Source organism: Xenia sp. Carnegie-2017, unplaced genomic scaffold, assembly GCF_021976095.1.
Source record: "Xenia sp. Carnegie-2017 unplaced genomic scaffold, XeniaSp_v1 HiC_scaffold_13, whole genome shotgun sequence".
Lineage (NCBI taxonomy): Eukaryota > Metazoa > Cnidaria > Anthozoa > Malacalcyonacea > Xeniidae > Xenia > Xenia sp. Carnegie-2017.
This window is the reverse complement of record NW_025813436.1, coordinates 10052982-10059584: the sequence shown is the minus strand read 5'-3', so window position 1 is coordinate 10059584 and position 6603 is coordinate 10052982. Positions and strand designations below refer to the sequence as shown.

General features: G+C 33.1%; 1 long non-coding RNA gene across 4 annotated transcripts; it reads right to left on the bottom strand.

The window, feature by feature from the left end:
- Positions 1-436: 436 nt before the first annotated feature.
- LOC124451520 lies at positions 437-6288 on the bottom strand. 4 transcript variants are annotated; one of them, XR_006950496.1, is made up of 13 exons: positions 6077-6288; positions 5558-5624; positions 3660-3961; positions 3521-3581; positions 3384-3450; positions 3173-3304; positions 3031-3082; positions 2356-2409; positions 2086-2156; positions 1959-2020; positions 1707-1761; positions 579-1082; positions 437-513 (listed from the first exon to the last, which is right to left on the bottom strand). It is a non-coding gene; the product is annotated as an uncharacterized LOC124451520 (long non-coding RNA). The 4 variants fall into 4 exon arrangements; XR_006950497.1 differs by lacking the exons at positions 5558-5624; positions 6077-6288 and adding an exon at positions 4027-4267; XR_006950498.1 differs by lacking the exons at positions 5558-5624; positions 6077-6288 and adding an exon at positions 4039-4267.
- Between the last annotated feature and the right edge of the window lie 315 nt (positions 6289-6603).

Below are 6603 nucleotides of genomic sequence, written 5' to 3'. Positions count from 1 at the left end.
AAAAAATGAAACATTTTGGAATTATATGGTCAGAAGTGAAACATTGTCGAAATATGTAATCAAAAAAATTTTAACATTAAATTTTTTTAACATTGTTGAGAATTTTTTTTGTCAATGAAGAATTTCCTACCTAACCTTGAGTATTACAATTTGTTACTAATCACAAGCAAAAACAAAATAATACATACAATGGCAAAATCAGAAATTGAAATTGTTAACTAAGCACTCCCCACAAATGCTTAGTTGCAATTTGACCGGCTTTTTAACTCCCCTTCTGTTAAAGAAGTTGACATGCACTTTCATCGTTGTTCAGAAAAATCACAATTGTTAATAAATCTTTTTGTCATTTTGGTACAAGTAGTAACAAGTTGTAATGCTCCTTACTTGGTTGGTACCAATACTCCTTCATGCATGCACAATCATTCTTTTTTTTTCAGTTTTCACATAATGAAAATTCAGGGAAGTCATTGGGTAGCTGGGTCAATGTGCGGTGACGCCACCCAGCCAGCAGAGCTGAAAAAAAACAACAACATACAATTAACGATGATTAATACAGAACTGCAAACAAGCAAACTTACCTCAGCAACGCAAGTTTCTTTCATTGTTGCTGAGATGGAAGTGGGCTTAATGGATTTGTTGACGTCTTGGCAAAGATACATGTCCCCGTATTGACCTTCAAGGCTAAACTCACCAGCTTAAACCTTACAATGACACCAACTACACACAATAACATAGACCCTTTTATCTTGCTCCCTCAGACAAACAAAGAAAATTTTCTTAACTTAACTGCTTGACTTAATTATCTAAGAATGTATCTTTATCAGAAAATTTCATTGCGGGAGCCTAATGGGGCGCTCTAGTCCGACATGACCACGTTACGTTAAAGCGAGCTCCGAAGAACACGCAACCCGTCCTTTGTCAGGGACCTTCTCTCAGCGCACCTAGCTAAAGGGAGGGAAAAGGAGCAGGCCTTGTACCACACGATGATCATCTAAAGCAAAAAAAAAGGAATGAGAAAAAAAACCATTTTAATAATTATTCCCACCGTCGATAATCCTTGCACAGAAATTCAAGCTTGTCACCTGAAACAATAATCAAAATAACAGGAATTAAAAAGCGAAATAGTATTAAATGAGATGTTTCATTATTAACAATCAATTAATGACCAACAACAACAGTAACTGTTTCAAAGTGTGTGTATTTTTATTACAAGACAACATATTCTTAAAAGCCTTCGTTTTGCTCTTTATAGTTCAAAAACAGAAAAAATTAATATTTCATACATACAATGCGACATGTATACACGACGAACGACACTTTTCGCTTTATTACAAAACACATGGCAAAACGGCAAATCATTCATATTCATTAAATTCATCATATAAAATTCAAAATTTTCAATCCTTGCCACGCCCCAACAACGGCTTCCTCAATTGTCAAGTTGACTTTTTTGTAAAGGAATGATGTGTGGTTAAAAAGAATGTGTGCCGAAAACACTAGTTTTAATTAAAGTCATGAAAGCAGCGTTTGATGATGAAATCTTTGTGACTATCTATAAACATCTTTACACTTTTCAAAAGATCACATTCAGTTTCAGTTTCAAAATACAAATTTCTTTCGTAAATATAAAGCATTGTGTAAGTTGCGCAATTTATAACGGTTTGGCTTTCTGCTAATAAATAAGTAATAATGAGCAAACTACTTACATCATGTGGCTTTGCGCTTCGTAAACATTATTCTTCATGTATGGCGGTGTCAAAACTAAAACGAGAATTTCTTCTTTTAATGTATATTGCTCTATAAATGTATTTTTTGAGGATGGAGCAAGAGGCCGCTGAGTATCTGTCCATTGTTGCATATTTCAAATGGTTTTGAATAAATGTCGGAAATGTCGAAGAAAATCTTCCACCAATAATTAAATATAATAGATTTTTACGAGATGATTTTCATCACAATACCTTTTTGAAAGTATTCCTGATGCTGGCAAACGTGAAAATCAAGTTGTTGTTGATTATATCCGCTAAATACGATTGAAGAAAAACATCAAGCCAAGAATTATCTAAAGATTATATAACATAAACTTACCACCACATCGCTTTCAACTTTAAAGATAATGGCTTCTTCACCAAACTTCAACGAACGAAGTGTAACATTGCCTAAATATAAAAAGAGTTATTTTGCAAAGGAAGCAAAACGAGAAATGAGACAAACAATCAAACAATCATAATTGTCACAAGAAACCACCAATACTTTGCATAAATTATCAAATTCACAGTATACTTTGAAATCACAGTCCAAACTTACTTTATTTTACAAACATACAATGCGAATTGTACAGACGACGACGACACTTACCACTTTATTAGAAAACACGTCATATAGAGAAAAGAAATAGCCACCGTAAGGTTGCTGCAAAAGTGCAACGTCAATTTAAATTTATTGCAAAACATCAATCAAATTCATTCATATTCATTGCACAAGTTTAAATTCATCATATAAAATTGAAAATTTTCAATCCGTACCACGCCCCAACAACGGCTTTCCTTTAATCTTGCAAGTTGACTTTTTGTAAAGCATTGATGTGTGTTTAGTCTCTTTTACCGAGAATTTTCTTGTAGATGGACAACATTTCGAATTAGACAGAATATTTCACAATAAAAAAACCGTGTGTGAAAACGAAACTTGTAAAATTGTAGTTGTTCATTTCTTTTATGCAAGAGAAACCGCATGTTATTGGCAGCCTTACAGATCTTCTTTCTCAATCAGTGTAAACCATATATTTTCTTTTACTGCTCAACAATCTTTTAAAGAAAAAGAATGTGTTTGAAACCAGTTTCAGATTATATTTTAAGCTATGAAAGCCGCATTCAATGATGAAATCTATAAACATCTTTACACTTTTCTAAAGATCACATTCAGTTTCAGTTAAAAATTTATATTTTTCTCGTTATTATAAAGCATCATTTAAGTTGCGTTATTCATAACAGCTTAGCTTTCCGCTAATAAATAAGTAATGAACAAAGTACTTACAACATGTGGCTTTGAGCTTCGTAAACATTCTTCGTTTGTGGCTGTGACTAAACTACAACGAGAATTTCTTCTTTTAATGTACATATTATTACTCTATAAATCAGTTTATTGACGCTTAAATAATCGCGATTATTCTTACTACCTTGAAGCAATTGAATGAACATTGATGCGAAACGCGCAAAGCGCCTCAGAGTATTTCTCCTTGTCACATATTTCAAATGGTTTCTTTCAAATATTTCAAATAAACGGAACTTTCAATGAACTGAAACAGCACCTGGTAGAAATGTCGATGAAAATCTCCCACCAATAATTAAATACAATAGATTTTTACGAGATGATTTTCATCACAATACCTTTTTTAAAAGTATTCCTGACTCTGGCAAACGTGAAAATCGAGTTGTTGTTGATTATATCTGTCTGCTAAATACGATTGATTAAAAACATCGAGCCAAGAATTATCTAAAGATATAGAAACATGACATAAACTTACCATATCGCTTTAAAGATAATGGCTTCTTCACCAAACTTGAACGAACGAATTGTAACATTGCCTAAATATAGAGTTATGTTTGCAAAACAAGCAAAACGAGAAATGTCCGACGTCAATATATATCACATTCCAAATTTACTTTTCACGTTTTTCAGCCAAAGCTCTTTCTTGTCTTCATCTCATCAGGCAAACAATAATAATAATTTTGACAACAGCAATTCTTGGTTGTCATGTGTGTCTTAAGGGAATAACGAACAAAGGAAGGGCATCCATCATATCGCCTTATAGCAGCGATATGATGGATGCCCTTCGTTGTTTTGTAAGCAGTCCATCAGCAAGGCGCATAAGAAAACCACCAATACTTTCCATCAATTAACGAATTCACAGTTTGAAAACGGATCTCTTTCTTCTCTGCCAATTGCTTGTTAGAAGTTCATCAAACTAAATATAAAAAATGTTATGTTCACAGGAAGCAAAATGAGACATGTGGGAAGCCATTATCTCACAGTCCAAGTTACTTTACACGTTTTGCTGCAAAAGCTGCTAGTCATTCTTTCCTGTCATACATACATAAAAAAACAAACATAAAAAATTTTTCTCAACGCTTTCCATAAAATTATAGATTCGTGGTTTTTACATGGACGGCAACATGCCAATGCGAGACTATTTTTCTTCAATCAAAATGTAAATTAAACAATCACTTTCTGTCATGTTTTGCGTCTCACATGATCATATGAAAAAGCATCAAACCTACTCCTCGCCTGAATAAAATTGCGGTGAGTTTGCTTGCTTCTTTAATTTAATTATCACACAACGCCTACGACGACCGATCTCAAGCAGGGGTACCGTTAACCAAGCCAAGCATTGCATATTCAATATAAATGATTGTCATCAGCTGTCAAACTTGTCATTTTGGTGGGTGTAACTTAGGCCTGTTTCAAACGTCGAATTTTGCATGTGTTGAACGAATACAATAAGCAATTTTATTAGACCAAAATGGAAAATTTGACCGTGGATTTCAAACGTCAAATTTTCTGGCGTTCAATGCAATTATTACCCTTCGCTTTATCTCGTTCCAGACTTTGTTGTGAGTGAAACGCGAGAGCCAAATTGTATTCGACACATGCAGAAATTGTATTCTTACGTTTAATGTGTAATTGTCAGGGTACAATTCTCGGTGAATAAAATTACATTACTGCATGTAGTAGGTCAAGAAATTAAGACTCGAAATAATAAAACAAAAGTAAACCAATCTCAAAAAATTCCATAGTAAAAATTCAGTTAGTTGTGATAATTTTCTATTGTTAAACCGGAAACAGCAAACGTATATTATTACTCACTTTAAAAGATTTTTTTTGAAGACATTTACCATTATGTGTAATGCCCAATAACAAAATAGTACATAGTTCTCTGCGCTTGATAACATGAAAGTTGTTCTATCTACTACACACTTTCGTAGTTAGAGTTCATTTTATATTTCTACAGAGATTCGGCTAATATTCATAATCAATCAATTTCAACAATCAATATCACAAGAGATCACTTTATCTCACATCAACTGATTTCCGTCATTCAGTCATTACTATCAATTATACATCGCAAGTCAACAACACGAAATTTCAAAATTTTCCCATTTGAATCGAAAATCGGGTTAAAAATTAGGTTTAACTTACTCCTTTCTAGATTGTCTAAATAAAAATATATCTAAAAAAGTGTAACTGAAAACATTTAAGAAAAAGTAAAATTCCTGAGAAAACACAACAGACAAATCGACTAATTTGTCTTCACAAAAAATAATGGCCTTTTGCTATATAAATACAACAAACAAAACGTAAATTCAATCTAATTTAAAGCAAATATACGGGGGAAAAAAACTAAGAAAACCTCCCTTGTTTTTCTTCCTCTTTAATCTATCTTCCTTCATTCCAAAAATAAGAAACATTTGGTTAAACGAGAATAATCAACTTTGACCTGTGATGAATAAATGTGTATTTCAAAATATTTAGTTTCCTTTCAAAACTTATCAAAATTTGTGACCTTGATCCTGATTAATGTTGCAACTTCCTCATGGCAATGTGCCAATTTTCATCATCAACTCTTAAGGCTGAAACACACGAGGCAGTCGCTTTAGTCGCGCGTCTAAAACTACCGCTTTGCGTGGTTACTAAGCTAGTAGCGTAGTCGCGTCAGCTAGTCGCTTTGAAAGTCGCATGAATAAAAATGGAGGAATATTTGTTAATTCCAGTTCCACAACACCCCCCAACAATGCCTTGGCCAGATGAAATAACATTATCCAATATTATCATACATATCTTTTTAACATTAATGTTGGACAACTTTTGTCATTCAAAATTGAAGCTTTTGGACTACAAATTTTGTCCATAACTAACCAGAAAAGAAGAAACACTGCCCAGGAAAATAAAATGGTGGCTCGTTGATAAATAATAAAATTAATTGTTTCAAGCATTGAAATATCGTCACAACATCCTATCTAAAAAATTATTTTTGTGCATGGGCATACTGAGTCAAATTATTATTTCATATTATAACCATCACCTTCGCCAAAACTTCGACAACTTTCAAAATTACTGCTCTCAAACTTGAAGACTTTTCTTCTTTAAATATTTCAGAAGCTGCTATCAGCGTGTGGGTTCTCAAGTAGTTGTTGACATATAGTGCAATGTTTTTCCCTGTAAATTTCGTTGATATTTTATCTATTGAGTTCAGGATAAGGAAACGAGAAAGAAAACCCACCCATTTTGTGGAGAAGCTTTTCATCCTTGTCAAACTCAAAATGATATTTTAAAAGGTTACAATTTACAAGTATATACAAAAATACGCTTAAAATATATGGGTAGGTACTCACGCAGAATGAAGGACCATAGAATAAAAAAAGTTCAACCTTTTTGCTCATAAATATATAAGGTAAACAGTAAGCACAAATTCTACTTTTCTTCTTCTTTTACTACACATTGCCATTTTGAACGTTTTCAGAAACGTGGTGGTGAATTGAGTTTGGTGATATTGTATGACGTCACATGGACGTACAACTCCATAACGTGAAAAATATTAAGGGCCTGGTC